Consider the following 24,054-nt stretch of genomic DNA (forward strand, 5'->3'; position numbering starts at 1 on the left):
ACAGTCCGAGAGAGAGAGAGAGAGAGAGAGAGAGAGAGAGAGAGAGAGAGAGAGAGAGAGAGAGAGAGAGAGAGAGAGAGAGAGATTAGTGATTAAAAATAACGGGAGTTTAGTTGTGGAAATACGTTGAGTTGGGTGGGTGCAAATTAAAAATAACGGTAAGTGGATCTTTTAGTTCCAACCCATATTCAACCCATAAAATCTGTGGGTTTATTAAGTTGCCCCAATTACAATCCGTATTTAAATATGGGTGGGTTTGCGCTAATTATAAAGGGATGGATTTGGGGGAAACAATGTTACTGGACCCAAATTGCCACCTCTACTTTCAATCCTAAAAACTTGAAGTTCTAAATGTCAAACAAGTACATATGATTGTTATTATTTGCAGAGCTGATTGGTTGGTTATACGTTATAACTTATAAGTCAAGGCGTGTTATTAAAAGAAGCGAACTTAGATACAACTCATCCTAATAAGATCACTTGAACTATGCGTCTATGATATTTCGAATTGAAGTAGAAATTAGTTGAAATTGATACAACGTAGCCTTTTTCTATGCAGTAGTTGTAAAAATTTTGTTTGAATTTGATATGGTCGCGACATGCATGGTCACAACGAAGTCTGAACTCAGAGTTCCATTTGTTTGCAATTGCATAATGGAGATCATAGATATAATATCTACTAAGCAAACGTAAAAGAACCAAGAACGAATATTCTATTTCTGCAAAATATCAAAATATTAGTAAGCTTAAAATACAGAGTGTGTGTGAAGAGAACAACTCAATATGAAGTTTTTGATGTGTTGATTGACTTTACAAAGGATCTATTTACATACTCAGACACCCTTTTGTGAAAAGCCATGTCTTTATTAGACACACATTAAGAAGAATCACATCAAATGAAGACAATTAATTAGGAAAAATTATGCCTCTTACCGGGGCACCTTTTTGCATAGAGCCATACCTCCAGTAGACATCAATTAATTGGGAAGGGCAATGCACCTAGTAGACACCCTTATGTTACACATCCTTTCTGAATAAACACATTCCAATTTAATGAGCGTTATAATTATTCACATAAAGTCATAATCCATGTGAAATTAATGGTGTCGCAAAATTTCACAAAAATCTATCAAAATACAAAAAAGAAATTTATTACGTGGAAAATCTCTAACCCCGGATTTGTTGCCAGGCTTGCACTAGTTGATGAACGGAATTGGCTATGTTTGTTGCACTTGGAGTATCCGACTCGTTGATGAATTGAATTGGCTATGTTAGTTTTCTGCACTTGGAGTGCTTCGTTCGCTCCGATATAAGGAATAACGCCTCAAGCATAGGGCTTAATACGTCAGTTGAAGCATGATAATCCGAAAATCCGGGATTGTACCCTAGGGAATAATTAATACGGCTTTGCTGGATTTGTAAATGCAAGTAAGGGCTTTCGGCTTTTAGACAGCCAACTTGGTTTTACGTGTGTAGCGGAGATGAAAAGGGGCTAAATTGAAAAGCTAATAAACTAAGATAAAAGACAGGTTAGGTCTAGGAATTACTAACACTCACGACTCAAGTCAAATTGCATTTCTCTCCCAAATACGCGGTTCAGGATACACAATTAAGGTTTCCAAATCGGAAAATAGAATGGTTCGATTACCAAGCTAGCTCTAGAATTTATTTAGCAAATGCCTCGTGCATTAGAGCTCCAAGTATCATGTGTGGTAGGTAGGTGATGCTCCTACCTACACATGATCAAAGAGATTAACACCTTAGCGATTTGACAAATAAACCCGAACCCCACATCAATTCCCGAACCAAAGGTTTAAACTTTATGGTGAAAAACGCAATCCTACTTGAGCCATGAGGTGCTAATCACCCCATGACCTAACCTTGGAAAACTACTCACACATATCTATTGAGATAGGAGCAAGCAAAAATCTACTTAACATAATTAAATTAACAACACTAGAAGAAAATTGGATTAAACGATAGATCGAAAGATTTACTACAACTTTAATGAAGATGACAATATCAAAAACTAATTAATGAAGACAGAAAATAAAGAATCAAAGTTGGAAATGAAGAACATTCAAGAACAAAAACAAATCTAGATCTAGATCTACAATGATGTAAGCAAAATCTATTCTTCTTGGTAGGAACGCGCTCCAATATTCTTCAGGAGATGCCTTGAAATCACCCTCCTAACAGCCTCGGCATTGATGGAGAAGGGCTCAGGCTGCTGTGCTAAAGGCCTCGGCATCAATGTAATGTATTTTCTTCCATTGATGCCGAGCAACTTAGGCCAGATTTCACTAATTGCTTCGGCATCGATGTAATGTAATACTTCCCATCGATGCCGAACCCATTAACTACCTGACTGGATAATCATCTCGGCATCGATGTAACTTTTCCCTTCCCATCGATGCCGAGCAGCTTAGCCCCAGCACTTGGTCTTGGTCGCTGCTTTGCCTTGCCTTGCGAGCCGTCTGGCCACCTTCATCTCTTGACATGCCTTGGGCCTTAAAAACACCTGTTAAAAGGCAAATTCCTACAAAACAAAGTTACGCTACCTCACGAGCAAAGCAATTAAAAATCACTAAATTAACGAAAGAAATAACTAAAACTAGACAACTTGCGCACCCTTAATTGTATTATCGGGTGCTTATCATGGAGTATTCGTAGACATAAAATTGGTTGTGTTGAAGCTCCAGTCAGTAAAATATCCAGGCCGTGAAGTAACTGCACTAACTTCAATGTCTCCTGAAAGCATCGCCACTACACGGGGCATGGAGGGGCGTTGCTGTTGTAGGGAGGTATTCCCGAACAAGAGCAAAATGAGCCCGAGCATGGTCAACAAAGGGTCAACACACTATGGACCAGTGATATGAGAAGTCAATGGTCCAGAGAGGTTGTACGATTCTCGGTGCAATAACACGAGACGTTATTAGGACCAAATACAAGGAAAATGACATGAGATGCCATTGTTCATAGAAACTTGTTCGGCAAGAGAGAGCCGAACAGGAGGAGAGTTCCTTACAAAGGATATGGTTCAAATTGTATCCTTAGGACCAGTAACACGTGAGGTAATTGGTCCAGGCCATCTGTTCGGCCATGAGATGGCCGAACAGAGAGAGAAGTACTATTTGAGGGAACATTCTGGAAGGTTCCAGAATAGTCATGTCCCATAAAGGGATAAAGATCCCAAGAATATAGGATCTGGGAAAGATACCCAACGAATATGGGATGTTCGGCTCTTAAAGGAAAAGATTCCTAAATGGACTCTTTTCATAAACTGATAAAGGAAACGAGACTCCTTGATATCCTGGGTTTCCTATACGAGTTAGGAATCCTATGGTAACATGGATGCTTGGACAGCAAGCATCCGTAAATCTATAAATATGAGGTAAACCTAGAGGTGAGAGGTACGCAATACACTGCATTCTATTTGCTTTCCTACTGATAATTAGGGTTTGATCACTAGTACGAAATACTAACAAAGGCATCGGAGGGCCTTTGCCACGAGAGGCAAAGGTGCACTCACTCCTTGTCTGTTTTGTAGGATAAGGATTTCTTTGACAAATTAGGGTTACATTCAAGAGGCACGTGAAGCCGCTGCATTCCAGTGCTGTTCAAAGCACTACTTGAATTTGTCCACCTACAGCTGTGGGGATGTCTGGGTGCATAAAAGAGCTACTCGTATAACTCGTTTCACTTCGTCCTCGTCAAATTCTAACAATCTAGCATCCACAAGCTCAACTTCACGGTTGTTTTCATGCACATGCCAAGCCTAAAAAGGAGGCAAGAAAGGAATGTCATAGAATCATGTAACTAGAGTGGGAAGCACCCATTTTGGGCTGGGTGAGAGGATGAGTGAATTAGATATTCATTGGCATTGATGCACGTCTTAACACCAAGAATACTAGAATTTAGTTTCAGAGTTACAGGGGATTTATAAGTTTCTTTGCGTAGTATTTGAACAACTTATCTTGTTTCTAATGATGCTCAAGCGAAACATCCTAAAGTTTCCAAGATAGAATAATTCTTCCTTCTTTTTAAAGAATTATAAAAAGATGTAGCCAAATCAGTAACCACAGTCAAAACAAACAGTGCCCACAACCGAACATGCAGCCATTTGGAACTTTTCGAAGGATCAACAACTAATGGGTGCCTAAAAGAAAGTGAAACATACCCATTTAAGAAGATAGATCTTTTCTTCTTCCAAGCTCAAGTCAGTATTTGGCCTTCCACTGACAATCTCCAAAGCTACAACACCAAAGCCAAACACATCGGCCTTTTCTGTAAGTTGCCCAAGCATAGCATACTCAGGTGCAAGATACCCACTGCATCAGTAACCATTGAAATTTCATCACATGTAAGTTAATACTTCAGCTACAAACAGTACCAAAATAGAATATCGAAACCAATAACACTGAAGAATACATGGAGATTGACTGTGGAGAATCTTACAATGTCCCTGCAACACGGGTATTGATGTGGGTCTTTTTGTCATCAAAAAGTTTGGCCAAACCAAAATCAGAAACTTTGGGGTTGAGGTCAGAGTCAAGAAGAATATTGCTGGCCTTAACATCCCTGTGTACAATGCGAAGCCGAGATTCCACGTGAAGATAAGCTAGGCCCCTTGCTACACCCAAGCATATATCAAAACGGATGGGCCAGTTAAGAAACAAACTTGTCTTCCCTGCTTAACAAATGCCAAACAGTTAAATATTTCACTTATTCACCATATTCAAGATCTATAATTTGCATTGATAGTAAATGTGATGTCCTGTACCAAACAATGCTTGATCAAGACTCTTGTTTTCAAGATACTCATAAACAATCAGTCGTTTGTTCCCCTCAATGCAGCAACCATACAATTTCACAAGATTTCGGTGTTGAACAGCAGATGTTGTAGCAATCTCTGCAACAAATTGATCCTTTCCTTGGCGGGAGGCCACAGACAGTTGCTTGACAGCAATAACCCTCCCATCATCAAGTGTTCCCTAGAATATGAAAATTTAAAAATTTTAGAAATATTGTGTAGTCCCGACCATGGTTTCTGATATGATGAAAAACAAAAATGGTATGGACCAATAAATCGCAGTTCTAAGCAAGTAATCTAGAACAACAGGGTTTTTATTTTCCATGGTCTTATTTTAACGAAAAGCAATGCAAAAATGTGATGATACAAGCGTACTGCTACCATCCATAATGAATACAAAAGGGAAAAGCAGAGGTGAAGTGGCAATATTCAAGGGAGTCCGTCAATGGGTGTTATTTCATAAAAGCAATATGAAGTTGTTCCAGGACAGCTTGTCTTTTATTAGAAGGATGTTTACCTTAAAAACGGGTCCAAAGCCTCCCTCCCCAAGTTTGTTTGCAGGATTAAAATCTTCTGTTGCAGCCTTTAGTTCTGCATAACTGATAGTGTAGGGCCTAACATCCATCCGTAGGAGCTCTATAACTACAGTTAAAACAAGTGTTTGTGAATATGCAAGGAAGTTAGTACTCAACTTACATATCTATTATGCTTAAAGGATGATCATTATCATTCTGTAGCACATTGTTACTCCCTCCATTCCAATTTGTTTAACAAATTTAGAATAGAGCGTTTTAAGGAACATAATCATTACACCTATAAAAACTCTATGTTCCAAAAGTTACCCTCCAACTTTTGGAAAATGCTTACTTTAACTCAAATAGTAAGGTGTAAAAGGGGTATTGTTGAAACATTTCAAATATTATGGCTTACGTTTACAATGAAAAAGAACCCAGATAAATACACAAAGAAAAAGCCCTAAAACTATAATGACTAAACTACCCTTAACATAAAAAAATATTACAAAAGAACCCAAACAACCTTATATATATTCACCCCCCCCTCAAACTCATGATGCGAGCCCGGAGAGCATCGAGAGTTTGCCAAGGAGGAAGCAAAACCGAGCGGTGGTATGCGTCTTGGTGAAGAAATCGGCTAACTGAAGAGAGGTGGAGACAAACAGTAGAGCAATTGCGCCAAATTGGAGATGATGGCGAACAAAGTGACAATCAATTTCAATATGCTTTGTGTGCTCATGAAAAACTGAATTATCTGAATGGCACTTTTATTGTCACAGAAGAGAGGTGTAGGAGAGGAGATAGTGACACCCATATCTGATAAAAGCCAGCGGAGCCAAACAACTTCAGAAGTGGCATGGGCCATGGCACGATACTCAGCTTCCGCAGTGGAACGAGCAATAACAGATTGCTTCTTGCTTTTCCAGGAAATAGGAGAATCACCTAAGAAAACACAGAAGCCAGAGGTGGACTTTTGATCAGAGATATCACCTGCCCAATCAGCATCGGCATAGGCCCGGACAGTCAAATCGGAAGAAGAGGAAGAAAGAAATAAACACTGAAACATGGTGCCACGAACATAACGAAGATTACGAAGTACGACTGCCCAATGAGTAGACCGAGGGGCACAAACAAACTGACTAACAATATGCACAGCATAGGCAATATCCAGTCGAGTGACGGTGAGATAAACAAGACAACCAATAAGCTCACGATACTCAATAGGATCAACAAGAGGAACCCCATCAGAATCAGAGAACTTGGCATGTAACTCAATGGGAGTATCAACGTTTTTGTCATCAGTAAGTTGAGCACGATGAAGAATGTCAGTCACATACTTAGTCTGAGTCAAGAGATAGCCTTTTGGAGAGGAGGCAACCTCATTGCCAAGAAAATATTGAAGAAGTCCCATGTCCTTCATCTCAAATTCGTGAAACAAGTGATGTTTCACTTTATCAATAGCAGCAGAGTCAGACCCAGTGATGATCATGTTGTCAACATAGAGCAAAATGAGAACCAAACCGCGAGAAGTGCAACGAAAAAAAAGAGCAGATTCATGAGTGCTAGGCTGAAATTCAATCTGTAAAACCATATCATGAAAACGTGCATACCAAGCATAAGGGGACTGTTTGAGCCCATACAGGGCACGACAGAGGTGACAAACAAGGCTGGTGGCATGACGGAGACCCGGAGGAGGACGCATATAAACTTCCTCAGACAGATGACCTTTGAGGAAGGCATTTTTAACATCTAGCTGAAAGAGAGGCCATTGGTGCGTAGCAGCCACAGAAATCAAAAGATGAATATATGTCAATTTTGCAACAGGAGCAAAAGTTTCCTCGTAATCAATACCATATTCCTGAGAGAACCCATTGGCAACTAAGCGGGCTTTGTACCGCTCCAAAGAACAATCAGAATGAGTCTTTACTTTGTAAACCCATTTGCATCCAATGAGATTCTTACTAGCCGGGAGAGGAACCAAGTCCCAAGTCTGAGTATTAGCAAGAGCAGTGAGCTCGTCATTCATGGCAGTCACCCAGTTAGGATCATTACAAGCTTCTTTGTAAGAATGAGGTTCAAAATGAGTATGTATGTGAGATAAGAAATTGCGATAAGAAGAGGAAAAATAAGTATTAGTAAAGCCAAGAAGTTTTACCTATGGATGATGATCACGAGAGGGATACCAGCGTTTTAGTGGATCAGAGTTTTCTAAAGCAGAGGGAGGACGAGAAGTCGTACGATCGCGACGGACATAATGCTTGGGAAGAGGAGGAATGCGGTTGGAACTAGAAGAAGCAGGAGGGGCAATGGGAATATCAAACACTTCGAGGGTACGAACATACTCATTTGCAGGAACATCCGTGGGGAATGGATCAATATGCATAAGATCCTCTTTGACGACACTAGCAGGTTTGGATGTGAGAGAGAAGAAAGAGAGACGTTCGAGAAAGGTAACATGCCGCGACACTTTCGCGTCACAGGATCATAACAACGGTAACCCTTTTGTTGGTTCCATACCCCAAGAAGACACTACGAGCACTAAGCTTAGTGCGGTCCTTTTTAGGGAGAAGGACAAAGCAAGTGGAACCAAACACACGAAGAAGAGAATAGTTAGGAACCTGACCAAAGAGTCATTCATAAGGGGAGGAGCCAGAGAGAAGCGGAGTAGGCATCTGATTGAGAAGATAAGCTGTAGTGAGTACAACCTCACCCCAAAAGGCGGCAGACACATAAGAGGAAAGAAGAAGAGACCGTGCAGTATTTAAAAGGTGACGATGCTTGCGTTCAGCACACCTGTTTTGAGCTGGAGTGTCGGTACAAGAAGATTGATGAATGGTGCCAAGAGAAGCTAAGAATTGTGTGAAATCACCAAGAGAGTATTCTCTGCCTAAGTCAGAGCGAAGAACTTTGATTTCTGTTGAAAACTAAGTTTGAACCGTAGAGTGAAAATTGCGATATACTTGGTAAAAATCTGACTTGCGTGTCAACAAATATACCCATGTAAACCTACTATAATCATCAACAAAGGAGACATAATATCGAGAACCACCTTTAGTAGCAATTGGGGAAGGACCCCACAAATTTGTATGAACAAGCTGAAATGGAGAAGTAAAAACAGAAGTACTTCTATTAAAAGGTAAAGCAGACATTTTGGCAAACTTACAACGACTGCATTCAGAGATATCGCTTGCAGAAATATTTCCCAAATAGCCAGACTTAAGTAAAAGTTTCAAACGTTCATTAGATAAATGCCTTAAGCGAGAGTGCCAAAGATAAAAGGGGGAAGACTCCTGATTTAAACAAAAGGATGACATAACAGTGGTAGTAGACTCAATAGGAACATGCAAAGTCTCCAAAACATATAGATCGCCAACTCTACGCCCGGTGCCAATCTGCTTCTTCGACATCTGATCCTGCATAACACAGCCAGAAGAAGAGAACAAGACATCAAAGCCAAAATTAGACAATTGACTAATAGAAATAAGACTAAGAGATAAATGAGGAACATAGAACACATTTAGTATAGACAGGGAGGAAGATGGAGACGGGACAATAGAACCTATAGAGACGACATGCATAGGATAGCCATTTGCAGTGGAAATACAAATGGGAGAAGCAGGAGAGATATAATGGCTTAATAATGACAACGCATGAGTCAAATGGTGGGAGCAACCAGAATCAAAAATCCATGTGGTCGGTAGGATACCTATGGTATAGGATACCTATGGTATAGGAACCATGCAAACCTGACGAAGTAGTGGTCATAGCAGAAGCTTGAGAAGACCTCCTTGGGTGGCAGCCAAATATGCACGATACTCTTGATACTGCTCAAAAGAGCGATACTGTGGAATACTATCAATTGCAGGAGCTACGAAAGCAGCCGGAGGATGAACATACTGCTGTATGGGCCGAGAATGCTGCTGTGTGGGCCTAGAGGAGGTTTCACAATAAGGCCTGTCACATGACCCCACACTTCCTTGCTGACAAGAAAATTTTTCATCACTTGCCCAATACGAATAATTACCACCATTCAACCGAACACTAATTACTTTATCTTCTGACATGATGAGCACTAAAATCTCGCAAGTCACAACCAGTAATGAAAACACAAGTTGCTAAAGTGGGTGAATAGACCTATGTAATTGTATAACAGCCAGATTGATTCCAGAATACGCCAAAATAGAACCTTGATATTGCAAAATACCCACAATTAGAAGTAGCCGAAAAATACCTCAATAGATAAACTAGTCAATTTCGAGTGCAAAGAAGAAGATTTCGAGAACAGTTGGACACTATCAAGTTGATTTCAAGTGCAAGATGTGCTGACCTAGTGCAATAGGAGTACCAACAGGAGTCATCAGAGGTCGGAGACAGGTCAATGGAGTTTTGGATGAACTCCTGCTGATATATCGATGAGAGGTTGAGAGAAGATGAGTTTCTTTGTTGCTGTTGCTGCTAACGACACAATAGGTGCAGAGAAGGAGAGAGGGATCACGTTTGGAAGAGAGAGAGATGTAGATTGTAGAGAGGTGCTTCAATACATTGAGGTGCTTCAATAGGGAGGAGATGCAAAGGTCGACAGGTTAGAGAGCTCTGATACCATGAAACATTTCAAATATTATGGCTTACGTTTACAATAAAAAAAGAACCCAGATAAATACACAAAGAAAAAGCCCTAAAACTAGAATGACTAAACTACCCTTAACATAAAATAATATTACGAAAGAACCCAAACAACCTTATATATATTCACAATTGTATAGCTTTTGATCCATTAGTCTTTAAAAATATACAACATTTTGGGACAATTAAAAGTCAAAGTGTACAAATAAATTGAGACAGAGGGAGTAGCAGATTATGTAAGACAATAGATATTACAACATACTAATTTTCGGCAGGTCACTAAGGGCAGTGCCAAAATGTGTTTCTTCAACTATGGGTTTACTTCTTTTCCCTCATTCGACAAAGAAAACTAGAGGATTTAAGGTACTCGACGGTGAGAAAGAAAGGGGAGGGATGGGCTATTTTATCATAGGATTGCTAGTTGGCTAGAAAGGGGAGTGTTTAAGAGAACATTTACACATACCTCCATCATGTCTGAACACGCGACAAATCACATAGAAAGCATTTAGCAAGCCTAACGCTACTAAGAAAACAAAAATAACTAGCATAGGACCCATACATCTAAAATGACATTACAAATAAACAATAGCAGAACCACACACAGGACAACAACGAATCTGTTGTGATGCAAAAGTCATAGCCCAATAACACACTTGGCTTACCATTTTCCTGAGTGTTTTTACCTTCATCGTCGTCCCATCCCGGCCCTTTTCGGCGAAGGACAAACCAATAGAGCGCAAGGATAGATAGAAAGCTTACAACTCCAACAGGAACAACAATCCCCACAATCAAACCAGTCTTACTCTTTTTGCCGGATGTAGGGGTTTTACCAACAGTGGGGATGAAATCTGTAGAAAATCTTAGTCGTAAGAAAATTGGAACTAACATTTCAAAACTTGCATCAAATATTTACAAAACGTATTACCTGGGACAACACTGATTGCTGAAATAGAAGGTCCATATGTACCTCCAGTAGGTACACAGCAAGTCCCTTTACCAGCCCAAAATAGATGTATTTCAAGGTAGTTTTTTGATACCTGAGCTGGGAAAACCTTCTGAATTTGTAAAAAGACCCCACCGGCCTCCTTTTTTATTTCGAAATCTTTCCAAACCAGATTCCCCTATAGTGAAGAGGTTGTTAACTTAAGAACCAAAAATATAGTAACAACTTAAGGGGATCCCCTTGTGAAGTGAAGTCTCACAGGGTACCAAAGTAATAGTATGAATTACTATATAAGTGTGAGGGCACCCTCACTTCTGTAGCTAGCTTTTGGTGTTAACTTCTATCCAAAATTGTGTACCATGGTATCAATGCTAGGTACCAAAAATGGGTAGGGTGCATGTCTCGAGCCTAAATGGCAGGTACTGCCGAGTGAGCATGCTGCGCTTGAGGGAAGGTATGAAGCAAAGTCCCACATCGCCTCAGTACCAAAGTAACATGAAGTATATAAGCGCGAGGGCTCCCTCACTCAATAGCTAACTTTTGGGGATGAGTTCTACCCAAAACCCTCTCCCCATACCTATTCACCTTGGTCATGGAATTCTTTTCCAAGATCTTCCAAATTCACATTAATTCAGAGCAATTCTCATACCACCCATGGTAGAAAGAACTAGGGATTACTCACATATGTTTGCCAATGGCTTGTTTATTCTGTGCTACCCCAACAATCAGTCTTTTCAAGAAGTTGTTAATACTCTGGTCTGCAGCCCAACAAGATCAAGAGTAGGGTGTATTTTTAGGCATGGAAAATCAGGACAAGGAGATCATGTGTTCTCTGTTGGGCTTCCAAATGGGTACACTTCCAGTTAGATATTTGGATGTCCCCCTATTATCCTCAAAACTCTCTGTGGCAGATAGCAACGGTCTCATTTCTAAAATCCAGGATAAAATCAAAAGTTAGGAAAATAAATCCTTTATCATACGCTGGAAGATTGCAACTCATAAAGTCAGTCCTTTTACGTATACAAGTTTCCTGGACCATGCATGTTGCTCTTCCCAACTCAGTTTGCTTGAATATTGAGAAGCTCTTCAGAAACTTCCTATGGACTGGTACTGAAGCATATTCCCACTCTAACAAAGCTGCTTGGCCAATGTTTGCTCGCCTAAAAAAGGAGGACTTGGTTTAAGAGGGATTAAGACAGCTGTGATATAGTTGCTCTCATCAGAATTATCTATGGGATTAAGCATCTTATTCAAAGAAAGAGTTTCTGGACTCTAGAAGTTCCTTCTAGCTGTTCATGGACATGGAGAAAAATTCTTAGCCTTTAGGGCTATTGCTAGACCCTTTATCAAGCATATTATTGGTGATGAGAATAGCACATTCCTCTGGCACGACAATTGGTTGCCTCTAGGGCCCCTAAGCATGTATTTTGGCCCTTCATCAGGTATCCGTACTGATGCTGAAGTGTCCAAATCTTGTTTATATCACTCAACGGACTTGGCCTTTCCCAACATCTCGTCTTCCACATTTCCATCCTAACTGTGCCAGACTTGATCAAGTTCCATGGACAATCTCTTCACATTCTACCATTAGGGTTGCATATACTTGATATGCTATCAGAATCCACCAACCTACAGTACACTGGCATCACCTAATCTGGAACTCCATGTCCACTCCTCGACATCTTTTCATTCTTTGGATGGCCATTAGAGGATGCCATAGGACTAAGGATGATAGGTGAGTAAATACAACTATTTACGCCCCTTAACTTGGGCTTGTTATATCCACTTTGCGCATTACTTGCGGCTTGATACTCTTTTTGTTCGTTTTAGGATCTGCAAAGCCGTTGGATGACATTTGGAGCTAAATTTAGGAGTAAAATGTGAAGAGCGAACAAATGGTGACAGTCCAACCAATTTGGCCTTCGATTTAATCAGTGCAAAGATGGTCCAGAATTTGAACCGATAATTCAGGCTTGTGAGTGTCACGTAGCATGGGCCGGTTAAGTGGTCTAAAATATTTCTTAATTGTGGGCCCAATGCTCCACCAATTAATTAAAGAATATATGGTTTGAGCTTGCACGAGAGAAGATTATTTGGAAGATGATTGGTGGATACATGTTAAGGGGCATTAAATAACAATTGGTGAAGGCAATAGAATCACGACAAAAAGGAAGGTTACTCTCTTAGTTGGGAAACTGGGGAATGGGATGAATATAAAAAGAGACAGCAACCGGACTCCGGGGATCCTTTTACACGCATAACAGCCGCGGCTGCGGCAGAGGGAAAAACTCCATGATCAGCTAAACACTCTCATTAGGGCGACAAAGATGCTTCTCCAAGTAGGAGCATCCGCAATGTAATAATCAAAAGTGAATAATTAAAATTTGCCACGTCAGCTTTTGATTATTCATTTAGAGGGTTGCTAAAGTTAGCAATGTGAAGTCCCACATCGTTACTTTTGATTATTCATTTAGAGGGTCGCTAAAGTTAGCAATGTGAAGTCGCACATTGTTACTTTTGATTATTCAAATGCCCAAATTTGATTATTGGTTAAGAGGTTGCTAATTTTGATTATTACAATGTGAGCACTTTTTTAAGCACGCATTGCTAACTTTAGCAATTTTTTGATTTTGATTATTACATTGTGGATGCTCTAAGTATGGTTGTTTAGATTTCAAGGGCCGGTTTTTATTTAACAATTAATTATATGACTTTGGATTATTTATAGTTTTTATAAAAGTCACTATTTAAAAGGGAGTGGCAAAATCATTTCCCTTTATCTTTTGTGTTTGTATTCATGATATCAAGCACTGTTGTACGATCATTTTCATTATTTCGTGATAAGCTTTGAGATAGACTATACAACGTGAGACGGGTTGTGTCTTTGGTTAAATCTAATGAGACGATCCGTGCTGTGTTGAGATAGTCTTTCGGGGATTATTGATAGGAATTGCTACCTTACCAATGGTCCGGTTACAAGTTGAATGAAACCCTGGACTTCGCCACATTTGTAATGCAAGGGGAGCTTGAATCGAAACCCTAGGCCCTTTTCTCTCATCAGTTTCCAAAACTTAATCGCTTTTTAGTTAGTTTTAGTTTACTTGTATCAAAATCCAACTTCCATTTGCTTTTCGAATTAAGTTAGACATTGATTGGAGGATGATGCTATGGTGTCCCCGGTCATTTTAGGGACACCTTAATTTTTGGCATAACTTTACCATTATGAGTATAACTAAAACCCATTACAAACATAACAGAACCCAAACAAGGCATAACTAAGGAATATCCAAAAAACCAACCAAGGCATAACCAAACCCAACTAAGACATAACAAACAAGTTATGCCTTACTGTGGTTTTAGTTATGCTGGTTCTGTTATGCTTGTAATGGATTTTGGTTATACTCATAATGGTTTTGTTATGCTAAAAGTTACGGTATCCCCAAAATGACCGGGGACACCGAAGTCATTCCCTTGATTGGAAGTACAATAACTTAGCTTTTTACTTCCCGTGTACGGTCTTGAACTTAAATGCTATTCATTGGAATAATACCTATTTCCTTGTTTTATAAATTATATTTTTGTTACAAAAATAACAGACCAAAGGATAAAATCATCAGCTGGTGCGTGCGAATCTTCCCTATATGTTTTCTCTGTAATCTGCATAATGAAGACATGTACCACCTTTTCTTTAGCCGCCCATTTGAAAGGACTATGTGGCCACAGTAAGGAAGTTCTGTGGCAAATCTTTTCACGAACACCATTAGGAAAATGACTTGGGCAGCTATGGTCTACTATATTTGGGAAGAAACGAATTGCATGATTTTCAGGGGATTCAAAGACCCCATGCAATCTTCTCTCTCCAGAAAATTACATTCGAATTAAGTGGTCCAATTTCTCCAATGTAAAGCTGACCCCCTTAAATTTGGCCCTATGCTGTTCTTGGCAGATTGCTTCTAGGACTCCTGCTGTTGTTCCTAGCTTCTAGTTATTGTTCTGTTGTTTGTCTCCTGTAATGGAAGGTGCGTTCCTTGTTCTTTGTAGTTATTTTTTATTTCAAAAAAAGATTAGAACTTCAAAAAAAAAAAAATTGTGATAACACAGCACTGACCTGGATGTATATATCAAAAACACGTCTTCCAAGACTTTTCCAAGTTGGGGACTTTAAGAATTCTATCTCTGCAAAATAGAGAGTCACACTGTAATTACCATTCTCAAGTCCCAACCCAAAATATCTTAGTGATCCCGGCGATATCCGTGCTGTCTGGAACAGCCTCGAGTCCGAATTAGTTATGACCGGAGATGAAGAGACACTCATATACGGGGCATTGTTTTTATCGGCAAACTGCCCCACATTACTTACTGCCCACCTTTTTGTACTAGCCTCATAATAAATAGCTGGACCAAGAGGCTCGTTATCCGACTCATATACAATCTGACTACTAGATGTTATCTCTGGACCACCACAATTAATGGCAAAGTCGGAATCTGCAAACCATCGGGGAAGAGGAATTCATCAGATTAGAGTTCAAAAAGGTGCACCAGAAAAAAAGAAAAAACAGCCACATCTCCTTGATCATGTGATGCATCTTATGGGTTTAATGAACTTCTAGAAGTGGGAATTTACACTTTATGAAGACAAACTTGACTTCGCTGCATTTTACATGTGAAGTTTTTGACATTAACAAGGAAAGGAATTTCTCACTTCATCTGACAAGTATAAAACTGTCACCTTGAAAAGAAGATGGTTTCTTATGGCCTTTCATTGGCAAAGGGCATTGTAAGATTGGAGCTCAAAAAATAGGCCATTGGCTATCAACAACACTTGGTGGAAATAAAAGAAGAAAAAATTGGAAAGGAGCATTAAATAAATCTACATAGGCTTCAAATCTCAAAGGTAGTACCACAATCAAACTCAATGCAGTGGTCTTCAAAAAAATTAACCGCATGAAAGGATTTTGCATGACCACATACACAACAGGACACAGTAAACCAAAATCCTAACACGTAAATATTAAACTATGTAACACCCCACCATGTACGGCCCATTCCCCCGTATCAAGAGGCAATCAAAGCAACACCGAATAAGGTGTACAGGTGCACTCACAGAGAGTGCAGAGTAACATAAAACAATGGAATGAACAGAAGTTAGGAGACTTGGATTGACTTGGGACCTCTATGAACTGAAGCTCTAATACCATCAAGTCACCAATTATTCCAAAAGCTTAAACAATTAGGAAAAGAGCCCAGCATTGTGTACCAAGTCAGCTAAGAGTTACCAGTCTAAGTTGACCTACTTTTAGAACTATATATTAAAAGGATTTGATGATTCAAAGAACACTAAACTCAAAGATCCTCTTTCCAGCAACATATAGAAAGGGTAAAGGGAGGTTCTAAATTGCATTTACACTTAGGAGAACTGCGAAGGCAGGGAAGATTCTCTGGAATACAGTCAAATCCTATAGCCATAACACTGTATGCAGAAGAAGAATGGATATTGATTAGTGCAAGTTGAATTTCTCACATAATTAATGCAGTTGAAGTTGAATGATTCATCAGGCACAATTTGCAACATCTCTTGTGGAAACAAAGAACATGAGCATGGAGTATAACTAATCAATGTTTAAGCTTTCAAGTATTATTACTCCAGTACTTGTTTTAAAGGACATGTATCATGGATTCTCCACATTATCTTTGTGATGCCAAGTATGAGCTATTTTTATCAGGATTCAGGAGGAGGATGTTCAAAATCTCACACCATTGCAATTCTATATCTCCCACATTGTTTGGGAGTGGAATGAGTGATTACTTTATAATATTTGGGACCTCTCCACTCATTACCAATTGATTTTTTGAGATGGATATAAAGTTTCTAGATGATATCAGAGCGGCGCCCATTCCACCTCACATTTTATAAAAAAATTCACAATTCACACCCCACGATGACACAGACCAGCAAAAAGGCTGCACAATGATAGGACCCAAAAAGTGGTCATACGTGACAGACCTCAAACGCGGCTGCTCGTGAGGGGGATGTGTTAAAGAAATAGAGTCTCCCACATTGTTTGGGAGTGGAATGAGTGATCACTTAATAATATTTGGGACCTCTCCACTCATTCCAATTGGTTTTGAGATGAATATAAAATTTCTACAGAATGCTTCCAAAGTTGTCTAGTTAACTTCTTATATAGGCCCCATTCGCTGGACTTCTAACAATTAGTTTGCACAAATCACATTGCAAAATTTTCATCTGTGGTTTAGAAAGTGAAAAACAGATGCCAGCCAATTTTGTCAAGGGTCCGGTCCCATTACTCAAGAACACTGAATATAAGAAAGGGATACAAAAACTAAGCGGTAAATCTCATTCAGCTGAGTACAGAAATTGTGGGTGAAGAAATAAACTGTAGAATTCAGACATGGTATCTCATATCAGAACAGCTTGAAAAATATCCGTTTTCCGTTTATATTTAGGACTTAGGATCATACATCCTCTAAAGCTGACAAACTCGTGCATTAACAGCACCATAATCATGTTGTTCAACACTCGAATTGTATATAAGAATTTACACAACTTTCTTTTTGTATCACTAAATGTTCAGAGATCATAGAATACCATTAAAAACATACAGCACAGAGAGAATCACCTGTTGATCGCCCAAGATGGAAGTGCCAGCGATAATTGATTGTATGACACATCTCTGCAGGCAACGACACAATGGGGATGCTTAGTTGAGATTTTTGTTCTACTGAGAACCGATAAATTGTTCAGTCTTACATTTGGTCGCTGAAGCCTCAGATTTCGTCATCTGCTTACATATCAATATACTACCATGACTGCATGAATCAAGATTTCCATTTCCCAAACACTTCTTTAAGATACAGGTCCAGGGGCGGAGGTATGTAGGGGCCTGGGGGGCCCGGCCCCGGGTCCCCAAACGTCTGAGTTTGAAAAATTTTCTTTTATATGTATCTGATTGTGAATATTATTGATAATTATTTGTGTATAATTATATACCTGATAATCTTAATAATTTACTTCGATTAGATACAAAAATTGGTTATTTTACATTCTCATTTCTCAATTTCTTTCGTAAATAAAAAATAAACAAGTGACAGTTGAAATAGCCTAAAAAATCATTTTAATGTACAAATGTAATGAACTGAAAAGCAAAACCCTTATGATATAGGAGTAATAAGTATAAGTTCCGATAAAAATATATAAAGGTTAAGCCGGCCCCCCTGGTATCAAAATTCTGGCTCTGCCACTGTACAAGTTCTCATATTTGTGCGCCAAAACATAGTAGCAAAGATGCGCATTAACATTAAATTTTTTTTCCAAGCAACGAATGATGGACATGCTGGCAATACTACTTGTTTCCTTTTATGTCTAAAGTAACTATCAATACAAACGATGCGGCCTTAAAGTTATATAAACAATTTACTCCACAATGATTTGCCCAAAATTGAACCTATACAATTTAATAAGTAATCAAATCATATGACTGTACAGTAGTGGGTTATGCTTCTGAAATCATCTAACCATGACATTCTAGGAACTCTACATAACGGCCATAAACGTCCAAGTACCACCTGCATACGATCTTCTTGAACTATGAATGGTTATGTAATACTGACTTACATATACAGAAGAGAAGGACTCTTTGTCGTGGGAAGCATTCCAGTCAATTTATTATTCCCAAGAAACCTGAACATACAAGAACTAGTTCAACTCATAAACATTCATATTTTCTAAAATGCTTTTAGAAAAAAACATTGCACAACTTGTTTATCAGAAGTAAGAGAGAATGTTTATTACAAGTATACGAGAGAGTTCGAATTGAAGAGAGAATCGGGAATTGGTCCAGTTAAATTGTTAAAGCTCAAATCCCTGAAAATTAGACAGAACGTGGTTGTTACAAGTTAGCTTTAAAACGTTAAAAACTAGACGTTTACGTTTACTTCATAGAGAGATGTTGACCCATGCTCATCAACCTGATTATCAACTGCCAAACTTTTAGGTTGAAACGCATGGAAATTGATGCTATAACTTACAATTGAGACAAACTTTGATAATCACCAATATTGGAAGGGATAGTACCAGAAATATGGTTATTCCTCAAAATTCTGCCAGCCATGAATCCACTGAGTTACGTTAAGTTTGTAAAAAATAATGGAGGATCATGAAGACAATATTGATTGTCAACTATAACAGTGTTTGTTGCCTTACAAGGTACTCAGAGACTTCATATCTTTTAGAAATGCCAGTGAAGAGCTTCCGTTAGATAAATCGCTTATTCTCCTATATAATAAGGCAGTATGTTATAGAAGAGAAGAGAACTTCATTCATATGCTAAACATGAAGAAAAGATGTAGAAAGAGTTAACACCCACAAGTCCGTCAACGAGGTCAATTTGGAAAATGTTGACGGTATTCCACCTTCAAAGGCGTTTCCTTGAAACCTCCTATAGAAGAACTAACTACGTAAATTTACAGATAACATAAAATAGAGGTTATTGAATGAAGTATCAATACTTTAATTAAAAAAGCATCTCCGTTACCAAATATTGGTATCTACTATCTAGTACTCCCTCCGTCCCTTTTTAAGTGTCCTGCTTCGTAACTCCAACTTATTAAAAAGACATCATCATTACACTTTTCACATCAACTTTTTCCTCCACTTTCCCTACTTACCCATCATCATTACACTTTTACTCACTAACTTTTCAAAATAAAATCTACTTTTAGGGACAAAATAGACAATACACCAACTTTTACCTCCCTAACTTTACAAAATGGACACTTATTAAGGGATAGCCCAAAATGGAATACTGGACACAAAAAAGGGGACGGAGGGAGTATTAATTAAAGTACTGATCAGGGTACAATGATCGAAATAAAGAGGACACAGTGTACAAATTGCTTACAGGGAGCTAAGTTTTGACCAGTTTCCTATGAATTCAGGTATGCTCCCTGTGAGTTCATTATCTGAACCCCACCTGAAACCCTCAAAAAAAATTCTTTCTTGATCACAAAAACAATTACTACTATTAAAAACATGCTCAAGTTCACCAGATAAGACAAAGGATGAGCAAGAAAGCTCTTACACTATTTGCAGGTTTTGTAGACCAGCAAATGTAGATGGAATAGCTCCACCAACTCAAGAACTGTCGAAGTAGCTGTCAAGGCGAAGAATTATGTAAGTATGATGCTCGAACTTTTTGCATGCAATGCTAGCCTTATACAGCTTATAGTTTACAGGCCTTAAAACTGTATGACGTTTATAATGTGAAACTTAAGAACACATCAGGGTTCCTTCACTGCAAAATTGTTGTGGAGGAGGGAAACTAGAATATGTGCCATCTACTCCACATAGAATTCATAGCAGCCAGTCAGTCACGAACTAGTATATAAAGAACTTCAGTTTTATTAACTGTATTAAAAAACTGAAATTATTAAAGTTTCTCTGCTAGGTACTTGGTTTGGTTTAATTCCTATAACCGGGTGGATTTTTGTAACTGCTTATTTTTGGTCAGGAGATCACCGGTTCGAATCGTGCTAATAACCCCCTTTCGAACTTGGTCCTTCTGTGAAGCCCGGCGCAGTAGTCCACTAGCCCTTTGTGGGTCAGTAGTTGTTATGGCTCTTTGGTCCCTTCTGGGGCCCACCGTGGGTCTGGAGTCCTTGTGGACAGGCCCAAGGGAGAGTTGCTATGCCCCATCGCCCTTTTTACTCAAGAAAACAAAAAAAGAGAAACTAGATTAGGGAATGTCTCAGCACTTACAGATGCTTTAATTTTACCAAATTCCCCAGTTCTGATGGGAGAGAGCCAGAGAAGTTATTCGTGCCAATGCCTCTGCAAATTACCAAGTTAACAACATCAGAAAATAGGCCGCTCATCTTTCAGTTATACATACGAGTGTTTCCAATTTTCAATGGAATAAGGAACTCAATGCCATTGCAACAAACAACTGATTTTGATATAAAAAAAAGCATCTCAGTTATCAAACATTGGTATTTAGTTTTAAGTAAAGCAATGATCAGGGTATGATGGTCGAAATAAAGAGGACACGGCGTACACATTGCTTACAGGATGCTAAGTTCTGACCAGTTCCCTATGAATTCAGGTATGCTCCCTGTGAGTTCATTATACGGACCCCACCTGATCAAAAAAAAACAATTTTCTTGATCACAAAAACAATTACTACTATTAAAAACATGCTCAAGTTGTTCGTGCCAATGCCTCTGCAAATTACCAAGTTAACAACATCAGAAAATAGGCCACTCATCTTTCAGTTATACATACGAGTGTTTCCAATTTTCAATGGAATAAGGAACTCAATGCCATTGCAACAAACAACTGATTTTGATATAAAAAAAAGCATCTCAGTTATCAAACATTGGTATTTAGTTTTAAGTAAAGCAATGATCAGGGTATGATGGTCGAAATAAAGAGGACACGGCGTACACATTGCTTACAGGATGCTAAGTTCTGACCAGTTCCCTATGAATTCAGGTATGCTCCCTGTGAGTTCATTATACGGACCCCACCTGATCAAAAAAAAACAATTTTCTTGATCACAAAAACAATTACTACTATTAAAAACATGCTCAAGTTCACCAGATAAGACAAAGGATGAGAAAGAAAGCTCTTACACTGTTTGCAGGTTTTGTAGAGCAGCAAATGTAGATGGAATAGCTCCACCAACTCCAGATCTGTCGAAGTAGCTGTCAAGGCAGAGAATTATGTAAGTATCATGCTCGAACTTCTTGCATGCAATGCCAGCCTTATACAGCTTACAGTTTACAGGCCTTAAAACTTTATGACGTTTATAATGTGAAACTTAAGAACACATCAGGGTTCCTTTACTGCAAAATCGTTGTGGAGAAGAAGAGAAACTAGAATATGTGTCAGCTACTCCACATAGAATTCATGGCAGTCAGTCAGCCACGAACTAGTATATAAAGAACTTCAGTTTTATTAACTGTATTAAAAAATTGAAATTATTAAAGTTTCTCTGTTAGGTACTTGGTTTGGTTTAATTCCTATAACCGGGTGGATTTTTGTAACTGCTTATTTTTGGTCAGGAGGTCACCGGTTCGAATCGTGCTAACTACCCCCTCTTGAACTTGGTCCTCCTGCGAAGCCTGACAGTAGTCCACTAGCCTTTGGTGGGGCGGTAGTTGTTATAACTCTTTGGTCCCTTTCGGGGCCCGCCGTGGGTCTGGAGTGCTTGTGGTCAGGCCCAGGGGAGAGTTGCTATGCCCTGTTGCCCCCTCCTAGCCCTTTTTACTCAACAAAAAAAAACCAGAGAAACTAGATTAGGGAATGTCTCAACACTTACAAAATCTGTAATTTTACCAAATACCCCAGTTCTAATGGGAGAGAGCCAGAGAAGCTATTCGTGCCAATGTTTCTGCAAATTACCAAGTTAACAACATCAGAAAATAGGCTCATCTTTCAGTTATACGTACTAGTGATTCCAATTTTCAATGGAATAAGGAACTCAATGCCACTGCAGAAAAAATCAAAATTACAAAATGTTACATAGATGACACAGTTGTGGACACAAGATGATTATACGTTGGCAGACTTGTACTTGTTGGCAACAAGTTGCATTGCTGTAAATCGAAAACTTAAGGAAAAATTTTAAAATACCCCCCAACCTTTACACCAAAATTTAATTAGACTCCCAGCTTTTAAAAACTTCAATTTTACTCCCAACGTTATCTTCCGTTAATCAAAACGCCCCCTTCCGTCCGAATGACTGACGAATTTCATTAAAAGCTCCGTTAAATAGCATCCCGATCGAATTTCGATGATCCGAGCCGCTCAATGTGTTCAAAACGTGATTTTAAGGGTACTCGCGCGAAATCAGCAAAAACAAAAGGACCGGGAAGGGCTTTATCTGAACAATTTTTATTGAATAGTTCAATAAAAAACTGTTCAAATCAAGCCATTCTCAATCATTTTTTTTGCTTATTTCATGCGGGTACCCTTAAAATCACGTTTTAATCATATTGAGCGGCTTGGATCATCGAAATTCGATTGGAAAAGGGGAGGTGCGGATAGATCCGGATTTTGTTCAAGTCCGGACGTCTAGATTTTGCTTCAGTCTGCACCTCCCCTTTTCCGATCGAATTTCGATGATCCGAGCCGTTCAATGTGATTAGAATGTGATTTTAAGGGTAACCGAGAGTAATCAGCAAAAAAATGACCGGAAAAGGCTTGATTTGAGTAGTTTTTTTATTGAACTATTCAATAAAAAACTGTTCAGATGAAGCCCTTCGCGGTCATTTTTTTTGTTGATTTCTAAAAGGAATTCTTAAAATCACGTTTTGAACACATTGAGCGATTTGGATCATCAAAATTCGATCGGGACGATATTTAACGGAGCCTTTAACGAAATCTGTTAGTCATTCGGACGGAAGGGCCGGGGCGTTTTGATTAACGGAAAATAACGTTGGGAGTAAAATTGAAGTTGTTAAAAGGTTGAGAGTCTAATTGAATTTTGGTGTAAAAATTGGAGGCTATTTTGAAATTTTCCCACATGAAGTTACCACCTACAGACGTACAAATTCAAGAATAACATACAATAGTGACAGATTAGTTAGTTTTTCAAGTTCCTTTGGAAGCTCCCCCGAAAATGCGTTATCCCCCAGGCTCCTGAAAACAATTAAATGAGGTGTCAGACCGTTAAAGGAGTTTAGCTAGACATGGATAAAATATTAACGACCTGCAAACAAAGGTAAATAATAATTAAGGTGGCTTACAGCCACTGCATTTGAGTTAGATTGGCAATGGATGAAGACAGGGGACCAGTCAGGTAATTTTGGACCAAGTTCCTGCAAAATATGGAAGAAACTTAGTAAACCATTGTGTGATGAGGGAGAATTTTGAATGACAGTTTAAAAAAAATTATCCAACGATGCATCATGATTTTGAAGGTTTCAGTTTGATAGTGTGTCACAGTTCGCATAGACAAAACGTAACATTTTTTTCTGGCATGGAAAATGATACATTGTTTAAACTAAAACATCAGTGGGTACACATACAATTTTGTGAGGGAAGTCAAAGACCACAGCTCCTCCGGGATTCCTCCTGTAACTTTCAGATCACGGACTTTGCTGTTACAAAACAGTAAATAAGGCAAGTAGTAAGTGAG

The 24,054-nt window shown here is 38.9% G+C and overlaps 1 pseudogene; it reads right to left on the reverse strand.

Annotated features, from left to right (window-relative positions):
- Positions 1-679: 679 nt before the first annotated feature.
- Positions 680-24,054, reverse strand: part of LOC131299802 (probable LRR receptor-like serine/threonine-protein kinase At1g56140) — a 38,054-nt pseudogene continuing 14,679 nt past the window's right edge.

This window comes from Rhododendron vialii, chromosome 9a, assembly GCF_030253575.1.
Source record: "Rhododendron vialii isolate Sample 1 chromosome 9a, ASM3025357v1".
Taxonomy (NCBI): domain Eukaryota; kingdom Viridiplantae; phylum Streptophyta; class Magnoliopsida; order Ericales; family Ericaceae; genus Rhododendron; species Rhododendron vialii.